At 37.0% G+C, this 23,165-nt stretch overlaps 1 pseudogene; it reads right to left on the bottom strand.

The window, feature by feature from the left end:
- Nucleotides 1–5,362: 5,362 nt before the first annotated feature.
- Nucleotides 5,363–6,012, bottom strand: LOC102768182 (annotated as a pseudogene).
- Between the last annotated feature and the right edge of the window lie 17,153 nt (nt 6,013–23,165).

The raw sequence follows: 23,165 nt of genomic DNA, 5'->3' as shown, positions 1-23,165 counted from the left end.
AAGAGGGAGGGGGGGGGGGGGGGGAAGGGAGAGAGAGCGAGAGAGGAAGGAAGAACTATTTTTCCATCAAAGACAGAATAGACAGAAGTCAACATGAAGAGAAAGTAAAGAAATGAGTTCTATTAGTCTCTGGATTACAAGTATGTTCATGATCAGTTATTGCTGCCCTTGAATGCTTTTCAGGCTTTGCACAGTGTATCTATTTTACATTGGTGTTGTCTTTTAAAGCCCATAATGTGATCCATAGGGAGCCAAATGTACAATAAACTCAATTTAAAGCTCTTCACATTTATAAGATATGAATTTGTTGATCTCTGCATTTTCTTTTTTCTTTTAGATTTTTGTTGAAGCTCTGTTCTGATTCTCCCATTTCCCTTCTGCTCTAGCATTTATGCAACCCAGGTGACATATGGCTTAATTCTATGGTTCAGGTTCAAGGTCTGTATCTTCTCATTTTCTACTCTGAGCTCTGTTTCCCTTCAGGAGTTGTCTGTGGTGATGATGATCCAGAGCCTGCTATGGCCTTGGAGGATGAGATCCTGAGAGAAGGGGTCCGATGACTAATACAGTTATTAATGAGGAAGATATTTGAATCATACTGAATGAGGTAAATAAAAAAGGAGATTATATAAAAGCTATATCATTCAATCTCTCTTGTTCAATGAAGGGAAATACCCAGTTAATTCAACACACTGGGTCTGGCCTTCCAGAACCAACATGATGGAGCTGGTTCCCCAAGAGAACACAATTTCTCTATCTCTCGTCTTATCTATTGAGATTAAATTCCAACACTTTCATTGGGCAAGTTATTTCAAAGAAAAAATATTGTCTGTGTTATCACACATTGGTAACAAAATAAAGGGCTTATTTTTATGACTGAGAAATTTTCCTGCATCCTGAACCTGATAAGAAGTCACAGAAAAAGCAAACTACAAATTAACATGCTTAAAACTAAACACTAAATTTATGATATTTAATCTTATGGGATATTGATAGACAAAATAAAATGCTTAAATACTAAACAATAAATTATGAAATGTAATCCTACAGAATATTAATATAATAATAGCAAATGGGATTTATTCAGGAATGTAGAGATAGATGACTAAAACAATCAATTAAAAACTTCAGGAGAAGCTTGTGCAGGTACAGGGCCACCAGCTCCCTGTTAAGGAGGAGACGCTGCAGCAGGCCCAGCTGTATGTTGAGACAATCATCGGCTTCTCGCCCAAAGACCTGAAGGCTGTCTTGTGCCCTCTCTAGGACAGGGCCAAAGGGCATGGTCCAGGGGCCTTTATGCCCCTGGGGGTCTAGGTCTGTCTGAGCTCCCTGTTCTCCAGTGAGGGGTAACCCAGCCAAGCATGAGCTCCTTGACCCTGGCTACCTGCTGTTCTCTGGACTTGGACCCCTGCTTAGCACCACTACTGTCCCAGCAGTAAAGTTGGCATTTGGAACCTCAAAAAAATAATAAAAATAATATTGCATAGTGAAGCATGGTAGCAATCATCTCAGGTAAAAACTGCTGTTTAATTTTTAACTCTGCTATTCTGGCTTCTGTAATTATTTGCTTGATAAAAGAATAGACAAGTTATTTTAATCTCCTGAACTTATATAAATCACCCCATTTGATTGTATACCCCATTGATTGTGGTTTTACTGGTCTTTCAAAACACATTCCTCTTCACCTGGAGACCAGGACAGCACAATTGCTTTAATTGCTTCAGTGGTTCCAGAAAATGTGTTTTCCATGGACTCTGTGGCTCCAAGACCTAAAATTATAATTAATCTTTGTAGATAACTAAATTGCTCATTTTAGTTATCTAAATTGCCTCTGTAACAAACTGCTTTTGCAAACCAGGTTCCTCATCCCAAATCTAGAGATGTAATCAATACCTTTGTGATATTTGCCTTTATAAGCCTGAGGTTACTGCCATTTGGGGCTGCGAGATTTGGAGAACATTTGTCCCCTTGTAGCTGCTGGCTTTGAAATAAATGTGGCTCCTTAATTCGACTTTTTGAGGCATCCTTGTGTGATTCGTGGGGTACACTACAAAAATAGTACTTTACTAAAAGAAGACAAATAAAAGATTTTACAATAAATGACAAAGCATTGGATAAAATTTAATATGTATTTCTGATTTTATAATCTTAGTAAAACAGAAAAAAGAGCATTTCTTAGCCTGGTAGGTACATATTTTGAGCTAGTCAGCATCATATTGCAGACTTGAATATTGAGAGAATTTTCATTCAAATAAAAAGGATGAGAAGAATGTATGAAATCACCAATATTATTTGTCATATTCCTGAAACTTTAAGAAGGTGCAGTTGACAAGAAAAAGAAGGCAAGAACCATAAACAGGAAAACCCAACAAAATTATCATTTCTTACTATTGGAAACACTAAAAAGCTAGTGGATAAATTTAGAAATAGACAATTCAGGAAAATGGTTACTTTACAAAATAATTTTTGTAAGTTCAGTAGTTTTTCATATGCCAAATATAAATAAGAACAATATAATGAATATTCTATTAAAATATCAGCAAAACCCGTAAAATAAATGGTTATATACAGCTAAAAATGTATAAGAACTATAAAAGAAACTTAAAAACTACTGAGTTGCAAACAATAACATTTTAAAAACATACACTACTTAATGAGGTAAGAATTAAATATACATAGCAAAAGTTGGACAAATAATATAGGTACAGTTTGATAAATTTTTACACAGCAGACACATCCACATAACCTCCAAAGAAACAAAGAAATTGAATATTGTCATCTAGATTAATATCTATAACTTGACTAGAATCTATTATTATATATTTTGTAACAGTGGGGCCAAGATATTGAATAAAGTCTTATAACACCACTATAGTCATGATATAAAATATTTATGACATAGTAGGCAGTTAGACACACATGAGCAGAATAGGAACGAAAAGCCAGGTATGGAAGGTCACCAGAGTGGAAAACCCTGGGTGACTAGTGATGGACAATTGTGACCCTCCAGGGTGACTTTTCTTCCCCTAACATATTAGTGGTCATGTGGTAGACCCTCTTAGAGGAGGAGCAAGGAGGCTGGAGAACAGCCCCATAAGACCCCAAACTAGCCCACGCAGGACCATTCCCTTAAGCATTAAACCCTCAAGATGACGAGGTTCTGACCTGCATCAAGTAATCTCAGGAACAAAGCCACAGGTCTGTTGACCACAGAGACAAAGTTTTGGTCAAACTAGTGATAACATCTAGGACTCAGTTGTGGAGACTTCAGCTCCAGCCCAGAAAAGCAGCAAGGTCAGGCAGAGCAACGCCATGATGTGGTGACTAATGATCCACTGCTCTGGCACGGATGAATCAGTGGTGACCACAGCCATGAGGATACACACCTGAACATCTGATAAATATTCTATTGAGATTCTCCCCTAAAATCTCCACCTTTAGGAAGCAGATACAACCTCTTAAGATAAAGGTCTCTCTCTTGAGCATGCCAGCACCTTTCCTCCCTTTCTTCCTTCAAGGTGCATACCTTTGCTTGCTTTCTCCTAAGCTCTAAGGGCCCTTCTTTTGCCTATACAACATGTTTCCTGAGCCCACACAGTCCAGCTGACTCACTTTTTCCATGAATCACTTCTTCTACCTTTGCGACTTTCTAAGTAAACTTTTGCTTGTATATGAGTGTTGGCTCTGAATTCTTTCTTAGCCAAAACTCAAAGACTGAGGCCTATAACATCTGGTGCCATTTTCTGTTAATATTCCTATCACTTCAAAAATTTCCCTCACTCCTGTTTACAGACAAATATACTTTTCCTTCCCTTGTGGCTCAGAGATTGAGTGTCAACCCATGAACCAAGAAGTCATTGTTCAACTCCAGGTCAGAGCACATACCTGGGTTCAGGCTCACGCCCCAGTAAGGGGCATGCAAGCGGTAGCTGATTGATGACTCTCTCTCATCATTGGTGTTTCTGTCTCTCTCTCCATCTTCCTTCCTCTCTCTGAAATAAATAAAAGTGTATTTTTAAAAAATACCTTTCCTCTATTCATAGCTCCTGGCAACAACTGACCAAGTGTCACTTGAATTTATACCAGTGAAATTATACAATATTTGCCTGGGTTGACCAGCAGACCCTGAGTGATGGAAAAACAGATTACTCTGACACAGGTTTCTGTGAGAGAGAGGGCTAGGGGACTCTTACTTCAGTAGTAAAAGCAGCCCTGTTCCCCTGCCTTGTTGGCTTTTTATTGTAACAACAGCTTGAACTTAAATTAACCTTTAGATACAATCAGCAGGGCAAGTATCCTTGAGAAAGTATATGCTTCTACAAGGTCAGGTCTTTAAAGACTAAACATAGAGATTCTAGCAAAACACCCCCAGGGGATCGAACTTGTTTGGGAAAGTCAAGGTAGAGGCTGCCACCTTTGGCAAGGTCCCCTCAGAGGCCCGACCTTTCAGAGAATCCTCCTTATAGACATTCCAACCAAGTCCCGTGCTTCCCCACAAATATTGGTCTTTTGTGTTTAGAGTATTTTATTTAGTAAAATGAATTTGAGGTTTGTTCATTTGTTCCATGTATCAGTAATTAATTCCTTTTGCTAATTGATAATATTGCATTGAATGGATATACTATTACTTATTTATTCTTTCATTATAAATAGATATTTAGATTATTTCCAATTTTGGGACATTTAATATATCGTTTGCTGCAAACATTCATGTAGTCTTATGAGAACAGGTTTCCAATTTTCTTGGGTACAATTCAACATTGACACAAACCACCCAGACTCAGATCAAACTTCACTGGTTAAGGGCACAGCCTTTCATAAGACTGCCCTTACTTTAGACACCAGCAGCAAATTGAGGGTTTTCAGGCTACCTACACTCTTGACCAACTGACTACAAGTTCAGGGAGGGTCCTAACCCCCCCCCACTCACCCCAACCCCCCAGGATAATTCTTTAGAATGCTTCATATAACTCAAGAAAGTGCTATACTTAAAATTACAGTTTATTTTTTAATTCAACAAATAGTTATTGAGTGTCTATTATGAGCTATGTATTGTTCCAGGCACTTGGGACACAGCAGAGACCAAATGGAAGGTCCCTGCCCTCATGGAGCTTACGGTCTAGTGCTTATGACCACGTTGCCTGCATGCTGTCTGTGACCGTGGACAACTCTCTCCTCAGCTATCCAATGCAGGAAGAAGCAGGCCTGGCCCAGACATGGATAACATGTCTAGTGCACTGTAGATGCCAAACAGATACCGCTTCCAGTCCACTACCCAGAGAGTAGATCAGGCTGGAAATGGACTTTTAATAAAACACAGGGAGGGGAGGGCAGAGGGAGTGCAGCGGGTGGTGTGGTGTGCTGCCGCACCAGGGTCAGAGCTGGCTACACAAACTGCTGCTGGCAAGGTCCTTGGCTTCTCTGTAGCTGCCGGGGCCATTCCCTTAGCTTCTCCATGGGTTCCTTGGCTGTCTCAACAAGGGTTTTGGAAGGGGCCTCACCTTGCAGGTTGGCCAAGATGTATTCAAAATCCTTCACTGACTTGGTCACACTGCTTTTGAACCAGGCGAGTCCAAATTCCTGGACAGCTCGGGAGATGCCAAATAAGCTAGAGGAGACCCAAGCTTCCCAGTGGATTTCGGTCCAGCCACTGTCCTCAGAGTTCACATAGTAAATACATCATTCCTCCACCACCATCAGCCGGGCGTGGTTGATGTTCCAAGTGAAGGTGGTCATGGTCTGGTTCTGTGGGTCCATAATAGAACCCTCCAGGATGTACACCGAGTGAGCAACATTGGCAGGAAATAGTCGCTCGGCCCAGAGGGGCATCCTGTTGGTCTTGGTGAGAAGTCTCCGGTACAGGAGCTTCTGGTCAGGGGTCACCTCCTGGTGCACTATGTCTTCCGTCAAGACATGTGTGCTATAGGGATTCAGGCATCGCTGCCAGAAGGCAGCAAACACTTGGTCCTGGGAGCTCTAGAGCACGCTCTGGCCCAGGAAATGCTTCACCATTGTCCTGGCCTGGAGGGGTCAGCACCCGGGCAGCTTCAGGGGTGCAGAGCCTGGGGGGACACTGAGGCCAGGCCAGCTCGGCCCTGCCCGCCAGGCAACTGCTCAGTCACTGCCCGCTGCAGCCACCAGCAGCCACCACCATGAGGAATTGTTGGGCCCTATTTACAGTTTTATTATAGCAAAAAGATAAATCTCTATTAGCTAAGAGAAGAAACATACTGGGACAGGTGGAAGGATGCTTCCATTTTCTCAGAATACATCACCCTTCCTTCCAGCACATAAATGTACTTTACTAAACAGGCAAACCAGCCTGAGCTAAAAATGTCCAGAGTTTTTAGTGGGGTTTTATTATTTAGTCATGATTGATTGAATCATTGACTACATAATTAAACTCAAGTTCAGTCTCCTCCTCCGGGGGTTTGGACTGATATCACATGGCTCTAAAATGCCAATGCTCTATTGACATGGTTGGTCTTTCTGGCATGGTTAATGTCCATTCTGAAACTGTCTAGCTTCATCTCATTAGCATAATCTCAGACGGTGTTGTCCTAAAGGCACATCAAGAATAACAAAAACCTATTAGGAGGCAATTTTGAAGATTCAAATGCTTTTTTTCTGTAACTAGGGGAAAAAACCAGTCGATTCTTCATTATACAACATTGGATAATATCTAGGAATGGGATCGTATGTTCCATTTTGTTTGAATTCACAAACATTTTTTCAAAGTGGCTGTGAAATTTTGACCTCTGATAAGCAGTACATAGGCCTTCCACTTGGACTTCATCTTTGCTATTACTTGCTACAATCAATCTTTTAAATTTAGCCATTTACATGCTGTACTATGGTATCACATTGAATTTAATTCGAATTTTGTCAATGATCAATGATACTGAGAACTGTACATGTGTTTTCATGTACTTATTATGTCTTTGGTGATATGTCTGTTAGAATTTGGCCCATTTTTCAAAAAATTTATCTTTTTGTTGAAACTATTATAGATATCTGCTTCCTCCACCCATTGACCCTTTCTAGCCCGCATCTGATCCCCCACTGCAGGCCTTTACCACACTGCTGTCTGTGTCCATGGGTTATGCGTATATACATGTAAGTTCTTTGGTTAATCTCTTTCTACCCATCCCCAACTTAATCTTTTCTGGGATTAAGTTGTCCATTAGGATTTTTAAAAGGTTCATTCAATGTTTTTATGTATTATTATGTAACAGATTCATTGAGGCATTATTCATATACCATACAATTTATCCATTTGAAGTGTACAATTGAATGTTTTCTTTAGATTATTCAGTGTTATCCAACCATCACTATTGTTAAGGTTTGAAATATCCCATCCTACTCCTATTTATAGGTTGAAGTCCCACCTACCATGACTAGCTTTTAGTTAAGCTTTAATTTCAGATGATCTTATATGGTTACTTTTGGTCTGAATTTATAAGGCCACCATGAAGGCCTCCCCTGAGCTTGTGAAGTTTAGCTGGTATGTGGCCCCTTTTTTGTCTACATTCTCATAGATCACTGTCTCTTCTTGCCTGATGAAAATGTTATAAGAACTATTATTTTACATATATTGCCTTGTTTTTAGTTGTTTCAGAAATGAGGGGTTATTTGGTTCTTGTTTCTTGTTTTGGCTGAAAAAGGAAGTATTCTACAATACACTATTAAGTTAAAAAGCAACATCCAAAGGACATATGTAGTTACATATACACTATATATATATGTGTGTGTGTTTATACATATATGTGTGTGTGTGTGTGTGTGTGTGTGTGTGTACTATATAATAAAAGGCTAATATGCAAATCCACTGAATGGCGGAGTGTCTGGTCGCTATGCTGCACACTGACCACCAGGGGCCAGGCGCTCAATGCAGGAGCTGCCCCCTGGGGGTCAGTGCACTCTCACAGGGGGAGCGCTGCTCAGCCAGAAGCTATGCTCACGGCTGGTGAGCACAGTGGCAGTGGTGGGAGCCTCTCCCACCTCCACGACAGCTCTAAGGATCTCTGACTGACGGCTTAGGCCTGCTCCCTGTGGGGAGCGGGCCTAAGCCGTCAGTCAGACATCCCCCAAGGGCTTCCGGACTGCAAGAGGGCACAAGCTGGGCTGAGGGACCCCCCTGAGTGTGTTAATTTTGTGCACTGGGCCTCTAGTATATAGAGAAAAACATTTAAAAGAACAACACCAAAATGTTTATATGTATTGGCAAGTATTGATGTTACAATTTTTTTTTCTAAAGTTTTCCACAGAGAAAATATATTGATTCTATAATAAAAATAAACCTTTGCTATTATAACAATAGAAAAACATAATTAAATTTGAAGCCAAGTGAACACATCTTCAAATATGGAATTTTTAATGCAGAATACTGAAAGACAATTATTTTTTTGTATTTATTCATCATATTTCAATGAATAGGATTGTGACATTGCATTTGATTTTTTCCTTTTTATTGAATTTATTGGGGGGATATTGGTTAATAAAATTATATGGGTTTCAGATGTACAATTCTATAATTCATCAACTGTATACTGTCTTGTGTGTTCACCACCTCAAGTCAAGTTTGCTTCTGTCACCATTTATTCCTCTCTTTACACTTTTCTACCTCATCCCATGCATCTCTTTCCCCCTGGTAATCGTCATAACAATACTATTGTCTAGGTCTATGAAGATTTGTTTGTTTGTTTGTTTGTTTTTCTTAAACCTTTCACCTTTTTTTACTTATATTAAGTTTTCAGTCCACACAAACTCTGAGGTCTTTTTTCAGGAATTGCTTTCTAGCCCAAATTTTCTGCTTCCATTACTTTTTAGTATTTGAGCAAAGTTTAAGCATCTTCTATATAAGATCCACATTCAATTATTTGATAAAAATAAAATCCAATTACAATAAAACAACACATGCATGCACATATTATAAAGAACTAAATAATTAAAAAGTAAATTAGCCTTACTTTCTATACTACTCTATAGCTGCAATGACTTTAACAAATTTTAGCTGATTCTTTAGATTTTGACTCCACAATAAAACACTCACACACATATTTGTGTGTACATAATTTCTTGATTTTTTTAGGTTTAGAGATTATCTACTGTGAAAGATAAAATTCTAATGTGCCACCTGTGCTTCCTGCCTTACCCTCTACTGTCCATTCCTTTGTGTGACCCCTTCCTCTTGAGTTTGAGTTTAGGAGGGATGTGCAACTTGTTCCTAATTAATAGAATATGATAAATACAAATTGAAATTGGTCTCAATACATGGTCAACTGCATTAGGAGCAAGCAATTGAAAATCTTAATTGTAGTATATTTTAATTATCTCATACTTTATTTTTTTCTTCTGATTTTACCTGGTTGAGTCCAAGAGTATGATACTTTGAGAATAGTTTAAAGAAGTGGTTGCAAACCGGTGGTCCATGGACCACTGGTAGTACATGAAGTTTGAAAGGTTGGCGACGGCTGGTTTAAAGTATCCATAATCTCACTAAAGAGAAACTTCTACAGAATTATTTAAACATTATTTTTAAGCAAGTTTTCTATTTTCAAACATGCTTTCAGATAGAGCTTTATTTCGTAAACTAGAGGCCTGGTGCATGAAATTTGTGCACAGTAGGGTCCCTAGGCCTGGCTGGCAATCAGGGCCAATCAGGTTCCCCGCCTCCCTACTTCCCCTCCTCCTCCTTCCCTCACACTCTCAGTGCCCTGCCTCTGCCGCTGGTCAACTGCCATTTCCACGCTGCCCCCTGGTGGTCAGCACATGTCATAGCAAGTGATTGAACTCTAGGTCTCAGTCGAACTCCTGAGAGGACACTTTTCATATTAGCCTTTTATATGTATAGATATATATGAGAGGTATGAGACAATTAAGAATCCTAAAATGTAGTAATAGGCAGTATTATTATAAATACAATTATTATTACTTACTACTACTATTTCTGGCTAACATTTATTGCGTGGTTTTATGTGCTGTTTATGATTATAATCATTTAAAAATCAGCTTGTTTAATATTCCCACAAAACCTTTCAGGCATCCACTACCCACATCATTTTACACTAAGGAAAATGAAACTAATGCAGGCAGCCTAACTTCAATAAGTAAATGGCAGAGCTGAGATTTTGACACAGTTTTGATTGAGTTCTTCCTGTCTCTATACCAGGAGCTGTAGGAATCTTTCTAACTTTTATTTCAGATTCATGCTATCTGAAGCCGGGAGAGTTTTATAGGGAAGCAAAGTCTTTGAAAAGCCTGAGAAGATTGAGAGCTCAAGTGTTATAGCACTTAGTTTGGGGGATGTTTCCCAATGACAGGGTGATGAGCAGAGACATCACCACTGAGTGAGACAGGAATTGGGCATCTGCATGCTCGTGTGAACACACTGTCATGAATAAATATGGTAACAAGGCTAATATGTGCATCAGGGGAAAGACATTTGCAAATTAATGAAATGGAGCTAAGTTTTTGTTCTATTGTGGAGGATAATCATTTGTTGTCTAGTCTTATAAATCAAGGTCACTTATTTCTGTCTCCACACAAGACCCCGTTTTTTTTCTCAGATGAACTACACTGGATTATTATCTGCATTGAAAGTAAGTAGGTACCCTGTACTAAATGTTCCCATCAATTCATTTTTTCACACTGTCACGGGAAAAATTTTCCTATGACTTGGATTTGATACCAATCTCCAGCTTGCAAATAGTCATTGTCTCACTATTAATGAACAAATCCTAGTCTTTCAGAAGAATAACCTCTTTTAGACACATCCTCACTTTCTTTTTACTTTTTTATTTTATTTTATTACAAATCCCTGCCTTCCCCCAACACTATTCTTACATTTTCAGGGCTCAGGGAAGCAACTGTGGCAATTTTAAGTTCTTAGATTCAAGTGGCTTGTCTGCAAATTTAGGAATCATTTTTCCAAAAAAAATGTTATCAAGTTGGCTTTTTGTTTGTTCATTTCTTGGGCTTGAGATTTGTGAAACACTGAGGAAAGCTTCCCTAACAGAATGATGAGGAAATTTATTAATCAACAAATACAAAGCAACGCAGGACCTAATTATATAGAGAACATGGAAGCCTCTTAGATTGAAGAAGATAAAATTCAATAAATTTTGTTGTAAACTCAAAGAGTAAGAGTTTACTGATCAATCTATAATAATAAAAGTATAATATGCAGATTGACTGAACAACTGAACAGCAGAACGACCATCTGGACGACCTTGCAGATGACTACACTATGACATGTGCTGGAGCCAGGCCAGCCAAGGTTGGTGCAATGCAATTGGTCGGGTGGCCCCAACATAGCCCCAGGATCGCTCACAGAGGGAGGCTCAGGCCACGGGCCAGCAGAGCAATCGATGTGGGGGAGCTACGCCATCACCCCAAAGAAGAAGGTCCAGGCCACCCTCTGTGTAGTGATTGATTGTAGAGCCCGGCCAGGTGGGTGAGGCCTCCCTTGTCTGAGCGATTGATCTGGGGGCCTGGTGATTGATCGCCCCATAGAGGGAGGCCCAGGCCACCCGCCAGAGATCCTGTGGCAGGTGTGCAGGGCTGGCTAGCAATCGCCTCGCAGGGGGAGACCCAGGCCAGCCAAGCGATTGCATCCCACGCCTGTCACCTGCAGAGGGAGGCAACCAGGAGAAGGAAAGCCTTTGATAGGCCCTGATCACCAGTCAGGCCTAGGGACTGCACTCGAGGGGTCCCAGATTGCAAGAGGGCTCAGGCCAGGCTGAAGGACACACCCTCGCATGAATTATGTGCACTGGGCCTCTATTTAAGAATAAGAAAAAAAGTTAAAATGTCTAATATTAAAACATTCAGAATCATGTTTGCTAAAAAAATCAAGGAGATTTTCGATTTTTAAAAATCAGAATAAGTGGAAAACTTTTTTAAAAAAGAAAAAAAGAGATCCATTAACTTAGCTGCAAGAGAAGAAAGAAACAGCTATAAGAGAAGGCTTAACATGTTAAAGAAAAGGCTAGTTAGAAAGTTATGAAAGGGAAAGGAGTTACATACAGCAAGTCAGTCTACTGATTCTCTATCTCCGCCTCTCTCCTTCTCTCTTTTACTTTTTAGTATTTTAACTGCTTATTTTATTTTTACTTTGAAATAATTTCAAGATTTCAGAAAAGTTTAAAAAGATAGGACAAACATTTCTCACATACCCATTACCCTGATTCCTCAAATATTGTTTTATCACATTAACTTTCATTTTCCCTATCTCTGAACAATTTGAGTATGATATGCCCTTTTAATCATAACTACTTCAGCATGTATTTCTGCAAAACAAATATTTTCCATACCACAATGTAATTATTAAAATCATGAAGATTATATTGCGAAAATTATGTTTTAGATATCTAGCTCAAATTTTACCAATTGTCTCACTAATGTCCATTAGGGTAAAAAAAAATGTTTTTTGCATCCAGCATCACCTTTTGCATTTACTTAGCATATCCCATTAGTCTATTTAATCCCAGGCTATATTTCATGATATTAATTTTTGAGGAGTACAGGCCAGTTATTTTTTAAAATGTCCGCATTCCCTCTTAACCTCATCTTAATGGCTTTTGCCTCCACCATTCTACCTCGACTGATCTTCTCATGTTTGCCAATGACCCCCATGCTATGGTCTGTCCTCCATTATCATCTTGTATGACAACTACAACATTGTACACAATAGATCACTCATTAACTCTCTATGAAACTTTGTTCTCTTGGCTTCTATGACATCACATTCTCCTAGATTTTCTTCTCTGTATAGGGCCATTCTTCATCTGCTTACTTTTCCACCCTCCCATACCCCTGACCTTTTTCTTAGCCATGGATACATCTGTACTCTGAATTCTTAGACCTCCCTTTTTTTCTATCCACACCCATTCCTTTGATTTTAATATCATCGATGTTTTACAACAATCACATTTTTATCTTCATTTTGGATCTCTTATCTGACTCCAGAACAGTATGGCTCACTCTAATGTTTAGTTATCATTTCAGACTTAAAATATTCAAAACCAAATTTGTGATGTTCCCTGCCCTCATTCCTAAAACTGCTCTCTTTCAATCTTCCCAATCTTGGTAAATATCACCCCATTTTTTCCAATAGACTAAAAACTTAGTAACTTTTCTAATTAATCAAACAGAAAACCTGAATCATAGTTGACTTCTCTCACACTCCACATGAGAACTGTCAAATATGTTATTTGCATGACCATCAACATTGCTTAAAATGTTATGTTAGTTGTCACCACTGTTTCAAGTATTATCTTCTCTCATGGACATTGGCCTCTTCCTGACTCCTTAACACACCGGTCACTCTCAACAATAACAGCAACTGCTGTGCCCACCTACTCACCATGCTCGTCCCTAGATGTCTGTGTGGTTTACCACCTCTTTCACTTAAGTGCTAATTTAGCAATGAGGTTGGTTCTGACAGGTAACGAAAAATACATTGTAACCACTGTCCATCTGTATTTCTTGCTTTATTTTATTCCACAGAATTTATCACTCACCATCTAAAAACTATATATTATACTTCTTTACTTGCTACCATTGGTTTCTTTCTACTAGGATGTAAATTCTAATTTTCAATCTTTGTTTGCTGCTATAATCCCAGTGTCTGGTGAAAATTAGGTTCAATAAATATTTAAGGAAGAAAAGGATGGATAAATTATCTCTGTGTCCCTCCTGGTCATCTAATTTTCTGCTTTATGAATGGCATTTAGTCTAATCTTCACTTTGTTGTCCATATGGTGATTTAATTTTTTTTTTAAATATATTTTTTTAAACTGAAGATCAGATCTTTTTAAAAGCAAACCTAATCATTTCACTTTTCTTCTAAAATTCCCCCTTTGGCTTCAGAATAAAATTCAAAGTTGCCAAGGCCTAGTAGGGTCTGCTCTCTCATCCTGCCCTCTTCGCATACTCTTGCTGTTCATGGAGTACAATAAGCTGTTATACAACTCTTCATTAAGAACAAAAACAAACAAAAAACAAACAAACAAAAAAACCCCCCCACAGACAAATAAACAAACAAACAAAACTTTCTCAGTGCCTGTAGGTTCACTATTATTGTGATCTATCCTACTCTGGTTTTGTTCTCAGTTATCATCACTTAGCTCTATCTCTCGATCTATCCATCTATCTATCATCTATTCATCCATTCATTTATCTATCCCCTATTCACTGATCTATCTACAATTTATTGCCTGCCTTCTTCTAAAAATGCAAACTTGTGTGAGGATAGGAAGTTTTTGGGAGAGTGCCAAATACATAGCAATATTAATTAAATAATTGTTAAAGTAAATAAATATTTTATGAAAACCTGTTATTTTCATTTAAAATATTTTATTAATATTAAATATTCTTTTTCAACTTTAATTTAAAGTTTATGTAGTCATTCATGTTTTGAACATTAGGGTTTCTCCACCTCACCCCTCAATTTTATGATATTACAACAATTCAATAGAAATGCAAATAGTCAAATCTTTGTGCATATCTATGTCATTTTCTTATAACAAATTAATATAGTAATAAAATTATTGCATCAATGGTTATATTTCCTTTGGGCCATAAATATACTGATAGAAATCTATGTGTAGGGCTACATCAATATCACTACTTAAGTTATTTAACTTTATGCCTTTATTTCCTCCCTTGTAGTTTAAAATTTTTAAATGATGCAATTCAAAATAAATGTTCATGTGATGGCATTAAAAATAAAATGATTTATTTTTATCTTATGAGTACTTATTTTCAGCTTTTTACTGTTTTACATAACATTGACTTGTGTCTTTTGCCCATTTCCTTTTATTTCTTTATCATTTATAAAGTTGATCAAAATTTATAAATGGTCTTTAGGATTTTGAATGGTATATTGACCAATAGCCTTCTAGAAAGATTATAAAAATTTATATGAGATGTTTGACAGTTTTTATCTTAAAACAAGTAGGATTTTTAAGATATATGTATATATTTACTGATTTCAGAGAGGAAGCGAGGAGAGAGAGACAGAAACATCAATAATGAGAGAGAATCATTGATTGGCTGCTTCATGCATGCCCCACACTGTGATTGAGCCCACCACCCAGGAATGTGCCCCAACCAGGACCTTCTTGTTCATAGGTCGATGCTCACACTGAGCCATGCTGGCTGGGGGATAGGTAGGATTTTTAACATTATAAATGGAAAGAGAAGCATTTCATGCTTAATAAGTAGCATGAGCAGAAACATGAAATATGATGCAGAAATATTCAGTAAATAACACGTTATCTGAATAGCAATAGTTTTAACTGATGATTGAATCTGAATTCATATGCAAATATTAATCGCTATTTTATTGTAAAAATTCCATATGACTAGACTAGAATAGTTACTTACTGAAATTATAACACTTTTCATATTATATTGTAAAAATCCAGAGATAAATTCAAAAATTATAAATTTCTTGTAGGGAGAGTCTGTGATGTATAAATAGTTGTCTCCAAAATGCCTATTATGTGTCTGGCACTTAGTGGGGACTAAAAAATATTTATGGAATAAGTGATTTAAGTTTGCATGAAGATATGAGATATATTAAACATGAACTTTGTTTTATTTGGTTTTGATACTGAATTACTATAATATTGGCTGACTGTATAGTTAATCTGGTAATTAATGATAAGGCCAATGCCATTTAGAATTTTAAAATGTTCTCAGTTATTGTTTCTATACCAATATTCAACTTTTCAAGTAATTATGCCTTAACTCTAAATATTTTGAGATCAAGAATGGTGCCTAATTTATTCTAGCATCATTTATTTTAACAATAAATTTACTTATTGATAACTTAAGTATAGCTTAAGTTTAAAATGTAGAAAAAATATTGAAATAGAAGGCAAGAGTTTACATGAAAAGGTTACATGAGGATAACAACCTATTTGCATTTTTCTCTATGTTAGAAACACAAAAAACACAAACCCACAAAACCCAAATATGTCCCTGGTCCACGCCATAATTGCCTCTGTGACTTTGGGCCTGCTACTTGATATCTATTGTTGTATCTGAAAAATAGGAATAATAATGTCTATCTTTATGCCTATTGCAAAGATTAAATGAAATATATCTTCTATATCACCTAGTAATCTCTGAAATTTACTAAGCATTCAAAATTAAGATGGAAACTCTCAATCTTCCACTCTTTCTTTGCCTATGGAATAGCTTGAATTCCTAGGATCCTGGGAAAGACTCATTCTGACTTAAAGATCCTGAGATCAAGAGAATATTCTCTGCAGGTTGACTTAGACATGTAGAGTGAAAGTAGAGTACCTATTGTATGGAGATCTATGTATCTATCTATGTATCTATGTATCTATGTATCTATGTATCTATCTATCTATCTATCTATCTATCTATCTATCTATCATCTATCTATCTATCTATCTATCTATCTATCTATCTATCTATCATCTATCAATCATCTACCTAAGACTTTTCTTTAAGTTTTATATATTTCATAGTTGCAGGAATCTAAAAGAAGGAGGATGGTTTCTCTCACATCAGCCTGTCCTGGAAAAAAATGCATTTTTTAAAAAAATATATTTTATTGATTTTTTACAGAAAAAAAGGGAGAGGGAGAGAGAGTTAGAAACATCAATGAGAGAGAAACAACGATCAGCTGCCTCCTGCACACCTCCCACTAGGGATGTGCCTGCAACCCAGGTACATGCCCTTGACTGGAATTGAACCTGGGACCTTTCAGTCCGCAGGCTGCCGCTCTATCCACTGAGCCAAACCAGTTAGGGCAAAAAATGTATTTTTTAGATAATTAAGTGGTGTGTTTGTGTGTGTGTATGCGTGTGATCCATAAAATAGAATACCAGAGGAACTTAGATGACCCTATGACTAAGTCACAAGTCTTTGGATTTCAAGTCTTTTCTGGCAATAATTGAGTGTGTCAATGGTTCATAAGTCTGAGAAACATTTAGCTTAAATAGAGTGGTTACATAAATCTTATTGGAATGATGTCAATGGAAATGTAAGGGCTTGAATTCACAAGAGAGTTAATATGCAGGTTATTTTTTTAAAAGAAAAATGAAGATAGATTGTCCCAGTGAGGATGTGGGAAGTAAATGAATAAAGTGGATGAAAAGGTGCTTTCTATGCCATTTTCAATATCTTCCACTCAAATCTTTAAATAAATACCTGCGGAAATAGTTATTGATCCTTGCCTACTGTATAGGACCAAAGACATTCATCAAAGAGGCAGAAATAAAACTAATTTTTCTTGTTATATAAACAGAGAATTAGGAGTAGGAAGATTTATTTCCATGTACTGAGAGTTTGCCCATATACTTGGGACTAAGAAGATAGAAAAATATTTACATTTTTCTTTGTATATAAAATGATATACTCTTGTACTTAGAAAACCATTCTTCCATTATTAAGATATATATATATATATATACACATATATATATATATATATACACATATATATATACACACACACACATTAAGGTATATATTTTAATTTCAGAGAGAGAGAGAGAGAGATAGAAACATCAATGATGAAAGATAATAATTGTTTGGCTGCCTCCTGCACAATCCCTACCGGGGATCAAGTCCGCAACCTGGGCATGTGTCCTGACCAGGAATCAAACAGTGATGGTGGTTTCTAGACTTATCAGGGTAATCATTTTGTAAATTATATAAATGTCTAGCCTCTATGCTGTATGCCTGAAACTAATATATAATAATCTATACTAATAAAACGGTAATATACTAATTAGACTGGACGTCTTCCAGACAACCTTCCGGATGTCCGTCCAGACAAAGCCATGATGGCAGGGCTGAGGTAGAGTTGGTTAGGGGTGATGAGGCCAGCAAGGGAGAGCAGTTAGGGTGATCAGGCAGGCAGGCAGGTGAGCAGCTAGGAGCCAGTGGTCCCAGATTGGGAGAGGGATGTCCAACTGCCAGTTTAGGCTCAATCCCAGGCCTAAACTGTCAATCAGACATCCCCCTAGGGGTCCCAGATTGGAGCAGGTGCTGGCCAGGCTGAGGGACCCCCCGTGCATGAATTTTGTGCACCAGGCCATTTTCAATATCTTCCACTCAAATCTTATATATATCATGCATACACACACAAACATACAGACAGACATGATTATGGGTGGGGAAATAGGATATATATATATATATACATGTTGCATGAAGAGATTCATGCAATAGGCCATCCCTTCCCCTGGCTGCCAACACCGGTTTTCCTCCGGCACCCAGGACCCAGGCCTTTGCTCCAGTCGGAGCCTTCAGTCTTCACTCTGCTGCTTTGCCCCTATGTATGCAAATTAACCTCCATATTTGTTGGTCAATTTGCATATGCTCCTGAATTCCTGGTGAGCATAGCGGAGGGATGGTTAATTTACATGTTTGTCTATTATTTGGTAAGGTGTGTGTGTGTGTGTGTGTGTGTGTGTGTGTACTATGTTTATATCATGTGTTTCACAAAAAAGGATGACTGAAATATTTTTAGCTTCTCTTCAGGTCAGACATTATTCCATTATCCTTCCCTTTATTAGTTCTGGCTTCCCTATCCCCACACCTTTAACCATTTGAATTTTGATTCTACATAAAATAAATCAGAATAGTTTAAGAAATTCTTGCTTCATATCTTTACCCAATGAGCCAGCGGCCTTGTGAGTTTCTTCCAAGTTATCATTGTCCTGGGGGCTGAGACTTCTTGTGGCTACTGCCAAGTCAAGGTTACCTCAGATGGTTAAAAAAGTATAGAAGTAAACTGCAAAATGCCAACTGCATGGTTACATGCCTGATGATGCCAGAATGTTACAATAATTAGCAAAAATTCTACAATGAACACACTGAAAGCCCAGACAATATGCTTTTGTATTTACAGGTTTTCATTCTAGAAAGGTGTCACACACATTTTTAAGACTCCCTTATTAAATAGAAGCAAGAAAAGTTACAGAAACAAGTCCCAGTTGGATCACAACAAAAGATTTCACAGTAGAAAAAACATTTAAATTTATGGCATTTGCACACTATTCTTGCTGCACTTTAAATCCCTGTTTTCCAAACATATCATGATTTTTATTTCTTACATCCTCCTTGTTTAAACTATTGACATTATCTAGAACACTTCCTTTTTAAGACTTAAAGAATCTTCATCCATCTCACTTTTCAGAGCTTGTGTACCCTACTCTACCCTTCTGATGTTTTGGATTCTTCAAAAAAGTAGTTTACAGTCAAAATCAGGGGTCCTCAAACTTTTTAAACAGGGGCCAGTTCACTGTCCCTCAGACCGTTGGAGGGCTGGACTATAGTTTTTAAAAAAACTATGAACAAATTCCTATGCACACTGCACATATCTTATTTTGAAGTAAAAAATCAAAAAGGGAACAAATACAATATTTGTATTTGCATGTGGCCCGTGGGCTGTAGTTTGAGGACCCTTGGTCAAAATCATAGTATATAACCACGGTCCTGCATAAAAAAATCATAGAAATATGAATTCAGAAAGAGTATGTTCCTTAATCCCCACATCTTCCATAGTTTCTGTGATAACATGACTCTACAATTTGATTGCTCTTATGAGAAAACCTTTGCCTAAGGTTTAATTGCTACCCCACGAAGGTTCCTTCCAAATATGTGAGGGAAAAAAGAACTGGCAAAGGTAAAGAGTTTAAAAAAATAAAATGTTTATTACTTATTCTGTCATAAAAGCATTGCATATTTAATATAAAAATATTGAGTTATATAGAAACAGAAAAAAATCACTTACGGTATTCCACTGATTTTTAATGCATTTTCTTTGTCTTTTCCCTATATATCAAATTTACATTTTTGACTCACTGACATTGAATGGATATTCTAAAATATTTTTTGTTAAAAAATTAAATTATTTTCAAGCTTTAGCTATGGTAAATATCGCCAGATAAACACTTTAAAAACTCGTGATACACCTGATGTTTGGTCTGCCCCAAATAGAGCTTAATTTTTTCAGAAAGTTGTCTTCCTGTGCTAACCACTATAATCAAAAGGACAAGTGGAGAAGCCATCTTTTGATGCTTCTCACTTCTCTGTTCACAGTGATTATTTTAAGTGGATACCCAAGGTGGGCAGAGTAGATTGGCCCAAAGATGGGCACCTGTTTAAAGCTGGGCCTTTAAAATGGTTCTTGAGGATCTTTTATGATTTTTAAGTGTGTCACAGAAGGCAATTTAGTTCCCTTCCAATAGAGCAAATGTGAGGCTGTCAGGTTGCTACCAGCAATGGTTTTCTGCTTCATAAAAGGATCTGCTCTGCAGAAAGAGCAGAAAAAGCAGAGATGAGACCAAGCTAGCGCTGGCAGCACCTCAGTTGTGTTCTTATTCTTGCTGAAGCTTAGCTGATGTGCCTCCCAACAAAGGCTGTTTTAGCCTGAGTTGTTTAAGTAGAATTTTTATTACTTGCAACCAAAAAAAGTACTGATGACTACACTGTACACAGCATCTTTTAGCATTATACAGTGTCCATATTTTTATTAGTTTTTATTTAATGTCTTTTTTTTATTTTATCTAAACTTATCAGAAATACAAATGAAGACATCTGCTCTTTTTGTCTGATAAGTTTTATTTTTTTTATTTTTGGCCACTCTGAACTGGTTTGTTTAGAGGAGTTTCTTGTACAACAAGTATATAATGATGGATTTTTCTTTGAAATCAAATATGAAAATATTTCTATTATTTTTTGTACCTTCTCTTTTTACGTCTATAAAATTCTTTCACCCTGTGCTCTATTTGCTTCACTTCATATGCATGTGTAAGACCAATGTACATGCATGCCCTACAAAGAAGATTTGCATTTTTATTATAGTAGTTATCTTTTAAAAGATAAACTCTTTTAAGCTCCTCTTTCTTGAGACTATTAATTCCTTGTTGTGAACATAAACAAAATTAACATATTTCCTCTTCTATTCACCAGCTCTTTCCCCACCATTTGGTGTTAGTGAATTATTTTGCTTAATGTTTGTTTCCCTTTGTTCACTTAAATATATTTATATCTCTATTAATTCATTTTGATTTCTAAATAATATATTTGTTCATTCCTTCAGCTCTTAAAATTGAGAAAATCAGCATATTTAGTTTATCTCCATTTTCTATTTCTTTTTTCTCCCAAATCCTGTTAGTTATACTATCAGAGCACTTAATATTGTTTAATATCCTGTGTACTTCAATTTCTTTATTATTTTTAATCTTAGTCCCCAGATAATATAGTCAATGTTCAGGACCAGTTATTTCATTTTAGTTCATTCAATTTTCCCTTGGTTGGTTGAAGTTCATCTTCTGACAGAATACTGCAGAGGGCTTAGGGGAAAAATATACTCTGAGTTCAGTACATTAAAAACTATTTATTTGCTTCCTATATATACAATGATGGGTAGACTGAATATAAAATGTCCTTAGGTCTCTCTTTCTGTCCTTGAAAATTTTGTAGGTTTTATTCCACTGGATTTATAAGTTGAAGGTTTCTGTGGAGAAGGCAAAAGCAAGACTATTTTTCTGCCTCTATAAGAAATGATTTGATATTTGGTCTGGCTGCTACCAAAATATTTAATTTGTCTTTCAAGTATTATGATTTCCTTGCAATATATCTTTGTGTTGTTATTTCTGCTTAATTTTCTCTGGGCTGCAATACAACCTTTCGATATGTTCTCTAAGTCTTTTTTTATATTGGGAAAGTTTCCTTAACTTCCACCTTTACAAAAATTTTTTATGTCTCATTATTTTGCTTCCTTGCAGATGTAAATCTTTCACATATTGAATCTTTTAAAATATATATTTATTGATTAGAGAGAGAAAAAGAAAGAAACATTGATGATAAAGAGAAACATCATTGGCTGCCTCTTGCACATTCCCTACAGGGGACAGAGACCAAAACCTGGGCATGTGCTCTTACTGGAATCTAACCAGCAACCTTCTGGTGCCTGGGAGGATGTTCACCCAACTGAGCCACATTGGCCAGGGTCATGTATTGAATCTTTTTCTTTGTCTCACATTTTATTCATTTTTAAAAATATTTCCTTTAAACTTTTATTGACTCCTCATTTTTATTTTCTATTTCTGATATTACTCCCTCCTAATTTTTCTTTCTTGTTATGTTTCTTTATTTTGATTATAATTTCAATTTTTATTATTATTTTTTTAAAATATATTTTATTGATTTTTTACAGAGAGGAAGGGAGAGAGAGATAGAGAGTTAGAAACATCGATGAGAGAGAAACATCGATCAGCTGCCTCCTGCACATCTCCTACTGGGGATGTGCCCGCAACCCAGGTACATGCCCTTGACCGGAATTGAACCTGGCACCTTTCAGTCTGCAGGCCGACGCTCTATCCGCTGAGCCAAACCGGTTTCGGCTATAATTTCAATTTTTTTCTTTCTTCAACCTCTACCCAAGATCTGCTACTTGGGGTTAAGGTTAAAAATTTATAGCAACTGGAATGCATAGTACCCAAAGTTCCAATAGAGAGCATAATCCCATTTTCAATAGTTTCACCTTTTCTATTTTTGTTCTTGCTCTACAAAGGATTTTATTTCACTATGTTTTAAAAATTCATAGACAACCATTCGATAATATTTTTCAGCTCCGAAAAAACAGGTTTCTGGAATTTACTCTTTTTAAAAAAATTCTTTACTTCTCATGTTTGTATTATTTTTGCATAGATTCCATTTATTTGAAGTTTGCTAATTTGTTTATTTTCATACAGTACTCAACATTGAATGACTTTATTTCTTTCTATAGTGTGTATTTGTAGGAGATAGAGATTCCAGCAGTGGGCAAACTACAGCCCGCGGGCCGGATCCGGCCCACTTGAAATGAATAAAACTATTGAAAAAAAAGACCATACCCGTTTATGTAATGATGTTTACTTTGAATTTATATTGGTTCACACAAACACTCCATCCATGCTTTTGTTCCGGCCCTCCGGTCCAGTTTAAGAACCCATTGTGGCCCTTGAGTCAAAAAGTTTGCCCACCCCTGGGACAAAGAATGACAAAAGCAATAATAGTAAAATTAGGTACTGTCCTCTTTAGAGTCAGCCTACTCTGGGTCCTTAGTGGTAAGTAGTGGAAAAAAAGCATTGGCTAAGTACTGGATTATCACACTTCAGAGCTTT

Source organism: Myotis davidii, unplaced genomic scaffold (genome assembly GCF_000327345.1).
Source record: "Myotis davidii unplaced genomic scaffold, ASM32734v1 scaffold191, whole genome shotgun sequence".
NCBI lineage: Eukaryota > Metazoa > Chordata > Mammalia > Chiroptera > Vespertilionidae > Myotis > Myotis davidii.
The sequence above is the reverse complement of the archived record's forward strand: the minus strand, read 5'-3'. Positions and strand labels throughout refer to the sequence as shown.